Source organism: Podarcis cretensis (assembly GCF_951804945.1).
Source record: "Podarcis cretensis genome assembly, chromosome: 1".
NCBI classification, from domain to species: domain Eukaryota; kingdom Metazoa; phylum Chordata; class Lepidosauria; order Squamata; family Lacertidae; genus Podarcis; species Podarcis cretensis.
The window spans coordinates 7,353,668-7,360,118 of NC_137170.1; the positions used below are offsets into that span (position 1 = coordinate 7,353,668).

The 6,451-nt window shown below is 44.3% G+C and overlaps 1 long non-coding RNA gene across 1 annotated transcript; it reads right to left on the minus strand.

Annotated features, from left to right (window-relative positions):
* Positions 1-3,541: 3,541 nt before the first annotated feature.
* LOC307208918 lies at positions 3,542-6,084 on the minus strand. The gene is made up of 3 exons (XR_013835266.1): positions 5,819-6,084; positions 4,989-5,207; positions 3,542-3,807 (listed from the first exon to the last, which is right to left on the minus strand). It is a non-coding gene; the product is annotated as an uncharacterized lncRNA (long non-coding RNA).
* Positions 6,085-6,451: the final 367 nt, after the last annotated feature.

Below are 6,451 nucleotides of genomic sequence, written 5' to 3' on the forward strand. Positions count from 1 at the left end.
GAGGTGATCCTGGGTTAGAACCGGAAAGCTTTGGCCTCCCCTTCTTTGGAACGGTTGCAAAGATCAAGCTGTTAACCTGGCATACAAACAAGGTATTAAAAGCAATTCTGGGTGTTTATTGCTGGTGTGGAAACTCTCCATGGTGATGATCAGAAGGGATGGCATAGTAACCAGAGCTCTGTGCTACAGGAGAGCGAAAGAAAGCGTTATCGCAAGCAAAGGCCTGGGGAGGTGCAGATAAGCAAGAACATAGACTGCTCAGTCCCATTAAAGTTTGTCATGCACCAAATGTTTGTGGCGGCGGGGGGGGGGGACAACTGAAGTAGAACAAGGGGATTTCTGGACGTCCTTAACTTCAAGGATGTAAAATAAAGCTGAAAGGAATTTGCTCCCCTTACCTTTCCCCCCACCCCCCAAAAATTAATAATAATCCAAATTCCATCTATATTTCTGAAAAGAATGTTTTTATTCATTTTTTCAAATAACCATAACACGATGATACAGCCCAGAGCAAACCAACAGAAAACAAACAAACCAAAGTTGGGGCAGAGATTCCAGGAAAAGGGATAGCAACCTGGGACATCGTAGGAGAGAGGACCTGACTTTAGATGCACACATACGTTGGCTGAAGATGCCAGAGATCAGCTAAGCAAGTCTTTCGATATCCTTCTGGTCATCTTGGTGGTCTTTGATCTAAGGCATGGGTAGGCAAACTAAGGCCTGGGGGCCGGATCCGGCCCAATCGCCTTCTAAATCCGGCCCGCGGACAGTCCAGGAATCAGCGTGTTTTCACATGAGTAGAATGTGTCCTTTTATTTAAAATGCATCTCTGGGTTATTTGTGGGGCCTGCCTGGTGTTTTTACATGAGTAGAATGTGTGCGTTTATTTAAAATGCATCTCTGGGTTATTTGTGGGACATAGGAATTCGCTCTTCTTTCTTTCTTTCTTTCTTTTCAAAATATACCGTATTTTTCGCTCTATAAGACGCACCAGACCATAAGACGTACCTAGTTTTTGGAGGAGGAAAACAAGGAAAAAAAAAATTCTGAATCCCAGAAGCCAGAACAGCAAAAGCAGCGATCCCTCTTGCTGTTCTGGCTTCTGGGATAGCTGTGCAGCCTGCATTCTCTCCATAATACACACACACATTTCCCCTTACTTTTTATAGAGCAAAAAATACGGTAGTTCGGCCCTCCACAAAGTCTGAGGGACAGTGGACCGGCCCCTTGCTCAAAACATTTGCTGACCCCTGATCTACAAAATTAACTAACACAACAGAACCGTACCAAACTTTGTAAACTGAGTGATATGCACTGGACTCATCAATTTCTCCACCAGGGCTTAAGAATATAAGATGAGCCTGCTGGGTCTGGGCCCATCTAGTCTAGCATCCGACAATATTCCATACCCTGTTGAGTCACGCGGTCAATGAAAGACCACCCAATACTTGGCTATCTCTTTGAAGGTGAAATATTCTGCAAATATTCTCTGGATGTGTGGATAATATTAGATCTTTAGCACTTGCATTTGACAGCCGCAGATTTCGTGGTAGCTCCTAGGCTGCTGCTGCAGTGGACGTATGACAGTATCAGATCAATGACTTGCAGTAGGATTGCCTGGATTTTATATATAATATTTATTCAAATTTAAAGATTACAAAAAGAAAAAAGAGAAAAAAGAAAAATAAAAAGACAGAAAAAATACAAGCAGTTAAAAAAAAACAAAAAACAAATTGAACCTTTACATCACTTTCTTTGCTTTACTTATTTCCTTGACCTCCTCACACCTCCCGTTTTTGTATTCTAATTCAGTTTGTTATTTCAGCAGATCCTTCCAACCTTGTTTTTATCTTAATAATTTGTCTTAATATACTATGATTTTACATTCTCTCTTTCAACAATTCATTTTTACTTAATCCTTTATGTCATTTCTACTAAAACCACATAATTTTCTTTTCCCAACATCTTTCTAGCAATCCTTAATTTTACAATATTTTTGAAGATAAACTTTAAATTTTTTCCAATCTTCTTCCACCGACTCTTCTCCTTGGTCCCGGATTCTGCCAGTCATCTCGGCCAGGATTGCCTGGATTTTAGATGACCTTCATTCATCCATTCATTCAGCCAATTGAGAGAGCAGAAATCTAAATTTTGAGAACTGCTTCGGACTCCAAAATGTGAATGCTGGATTTTGAGGCTAGCTTTCAACAACAAAAATATAGCTTGCAAAATTTGAAATGTCATAAAGTGGCTGGGGCAACCCAGCCAGATGGGCAGGGTGTTGTTGTTATTATTATTATTATTATTATTATTATTATTATTATGGTACCTCGGGTTACAGACGCTTCAGGTTACAGACACTTCAGGTTACAGACTCTGCTAACCCCGAAATAGTACCTCGGGTTAAGAACTTTGCTTCAGAATGAGAACAGAAATTGTGTGGCGGCAGCAGCAGGAGGCCCCATTAGCTAAAGTGGTACCTCAGGTTAAGAACAGTTTCAGGTTAAGAACGGACCTCCAGAACGAATTAAGTTCTTAACCCGAGGTACCACTGTATTATTACTATTATTATACCACTTCTAACGGGGTCACCTGCATCTTCACCATCCTAGTTCCTCATCAAATCTTGATTCTGGGCTGTCATTGGGCCCAAACTACGGTACATGTTAGATTTAAATTGCATGTCTTTCACCAAAGAATTCTGGAAACTGTAGTTTGTTCTGGGTTCTGGGAACTGTAGCTCTGTGAGAGGTAAACTACATTTCCCAGGCTTCTTTTGGGGATGCAGTGTGCTTTAAATGTATGGTGTAGATGCAACTATAACAACAAAAGCATCCAAAGGACATCAGGTTGGGGAAAGCCAGTGTGGTGTAGTGGTTAGAGGGTTGGACTATGACCTGGGAGACCAGGGTTTGAATCTGCACTCAGCCTTGAATCTCACAAGGATGACCTTGGGCCAGGCCTAGCCTACCTCACAGGGTAGTTGTGAAGATAAAATGTGGAGGAAGAGAACCATATGCACCATCTTGAGGGAAAAGGGGTATATTGATGTTGTGGGTGGCATCTCTCTGTCTCAAGAGACAACGAAATGGACTTCCGAGAGGCACCATCCAACCATCTTAGGGATTCCACTCTGGATTTGTGTAGGGTTTACTCCTGAGCTTTTTCTTCTCTCGAAGGTGTCCCACAAGACAGTGGAGGTTCAGGATCAGAGTTTTCCTTCTCCTAGACGGGCTCCTAGATGGAGAGCCAGTGTGGCGTAGTGGTTAAGAACAGTGGACTCGTAATCTGGTGAACTGGGTTCGCTTCCCCGCTCCTCCACATGCAGCTGCTGGGTGACCTTGGGCTAGTCACACTTCTCTGAAGTCTCTCAGCCTCACTCACCTCACAGAGTGTTTGTTGTGGGGGAGGAAGGGGAAGGAGAATGTTAGCCGCTTTGAGACTCCTTAGGGTAGTGATAAAGCAGGATATCAAATCCAAACTCTTCTTCTTCTTCTTCTCCCTTCCCAGGTGGAAGAGCCCCACCTGCCCCTATATAGATATAATAAATCATAAATAAATGAAGTCTTCTCTCTCGCACCCACAAATTTCGCTACAGGCCTATGAACGGTTCTCAGCTAGACTTGTTTTGGCCCTTCATGGATCTCTGTTACTTATTTTATTGCCCCGTTTGTACAAATAAGAATATCAAGAGAAAATGTCACCGTGGGCAACTCACCTTCCAACACAGTGCTCTTGGCTACTGCAAATAACCCTCCCCGTCGTCGGTTAAGATCAAGTTGTCTCTGTGTTTCTCTGCGCAGCTGTCTGAAACAAACATGAAGGGGAAAACACTCTTTGGCACACTGAAACCATGAAATGCATGCAAAAAGAAAAAACAACAACAACCCAGGACTTAATTAAAATTGCCTTTTCAAATTATGCTGCTGGAAGAGGGCAAAGTAACTGCATCCCAAATTGTTCCAACACTGCTGGAGCCCAGCGAAAACTCCATTCATCCTATGTATGGGATGCTACAACATCAAAGGGAAACATTTAGCCCCCTCCCCAACACACACACACCCAAAAAATGAAAGGCATTTCTTGTCTTTTTGTGCTGTGTAAATCATCTCCAGCATTGGAGTCATTGTCTCCTCTCCCTACATCTGAAGCCTCCTGGGGGAAAGTAGCAGCGAATCGAATCTGAGCATGTAAATCAGGTGGCAGGGGGAAAGGGGGGGATTGGTCCTGCAGCTGGTGATGTCATGGTGGTGACATCATCCACAGGACCTATGGACCATGGAGTAGTGATGGTCTACTGCAGTGTTTCCCAACCTTGGGTCTCCAGCTGTTTTTTGGACTACAACTCCCATCATCCCTTGCTAGCAAGACCAATGGTCAGGGATGATGGGGATTGTAGTCCAACAGCAGCTGGAGACCCAAGGTTGGGAAACACTGGTCTACTGAACTGGAGAGGGAGATGACCAAGAAACAATGAAGCCATGGGCTTAAGCCAGGGCTGGGGAGATGAAGCAACATCAACCTGCCTGATGAGAATTAGTGCCCCTCCAGACTAGCGATGGGGATAATTTGATTCTGCTTGCATTTTGCAGTGAAGTTACAAAATCCGAACTGTGTTTGGAAGGCTGAGGTGCTTCCGCCATAAAATGTGGAAGCTTTGCTCTCGGTCTAGAAGATGCACCCGTTGGGTCCCTTCTGGCTTTCTGCCCTTTCCAGCGCCGATATCCTCCTGCTGCTACCAATCTGGTATTTACCACCAACATATGACAGTAGAATAAGCCCTTGAAAAGGCTGGGCGAGGGGGGAGACCCACCCAGAGAGTAAATTCTCTTTTTCAGAAGAGATTGGTGTGTGTGTGTGTGTGTTTTTTCGCCCCCTGAAATAAATCTCCCAGGGCTTTCCAGCCTAGAGAAAGCTTAAAGACAGTCAATGGAGAACAGGGAGAGAAAATGACAAAACATTATGACAGGGGACACTGTAAAACAGACATTGTGGAAATCAGCCGAGAGCAGAACAGGTTTGATGTCAGTCACCGTGTGGGAGTTCATGTCAAGAATAAGATTATTTTCTTTCTAAAGGAAACGCCATTGTAACAGCTCAACCGAGATGGAGAAATCCCTCATCACACTCCTGACTCAGAAATCTCAAATTCATGCGGAGGTTTTCAGACGGAAAAGGGTACATCTAAGCGCAGTCCTGGAACCTGTCTAAAAACAGCAGGGGCGAGTCTGAAACCAATGAAGTGGAGAGCACCTCTGAGCATGCACAGAGGGCCGTTGCAGTTGCCTCCCCTTCGCCCGACCCCTTTCTCTGATACTCACTCTGCCATTACAGTGGTACCTCGGGTTAAGTACTTAATTCGTTCTGGAGGTCTGTTCTTAACCTGTAACTGTTCTTAACCTGAAGCACCACTTTAGCTAATGGGGCCTCCAGCTGCTTGCCATCGCACAATTTCTGTTCTCATCCTGAAGCAAAGTTCTTAACCCAAGGTACTATTTCTGGGTTAACGGAGTCTGTAACCTGAAGCGTATGTAACCTGAAGCGTATGTAACCCGAGGTACCACTGTACTCATTTAGAATTAGAAAAATTCCCTAAGTTATGTGATGGACAGGAACAAGAAAAGACAATACAAGGTGACGTGACAAGGAGTTTATAAAATAATGCAAGGCCCAGAGAAAGAGGATAGGGGGCAGTTTTTCTCTCTTTCTCCTAACACTAGAAGTCATGGGCATCCAATGAAACAGAATGTTGGACAATTCAAGCCAGATCAAAGAAAGTACTTCTTTGTGCATCATGTAGTTAAACTATGGAACTCACTTCCACTGGAGGCAGCAATGTTCACCAACCTGGTTGGCTTTTAAAGTGTTAGTTGGCAGGCTTCCCACAGGCATCTGATTGGCCGCTGTGAAAACAGGATGCTGGACTAGATGAGCCATGGGCCTGATCCGGCAGCAGGTTCTTCTCATGTTCGTATGGCAAATTGGGGAGTCTGTGCCCCTATGGGGCAGACATCTTCTTCCCCCACCAAAACAATTTCAAAGGAAGGAAATGCATGTTACAGTCACAGTGCAGTCACTTCCTGGGAGTATAAATATATATTCCTGGCTGGCCAAAGAGCTGCTCTAAGGAGCTACAGACAAAGGAAGCAGGCAGCCTTCAAACCATCTTCTAAGTGCAGAACGGTGGTTCCCTCACTGTGAGAAGCAAAGTTACAGGGGACCAGGCAGAGGGCCTTCTCAGTAGTGGCACCTCCTGCTGGAATGCGTTCCCATCAGGTGTCAAGGAGATAGAGAATCACACAACTTTTAGAAGACATTTGAAGGCTGCCCTGTATCAGGAGGTTTTTAATGTTTGGTGTTTTTAGTATGTTTTTAGATACAGTGGTATACCTCGGGTTACATACACTTCAGGTTACATACGCTTCAGGTTACAGACTCCGCTAACCCAGAA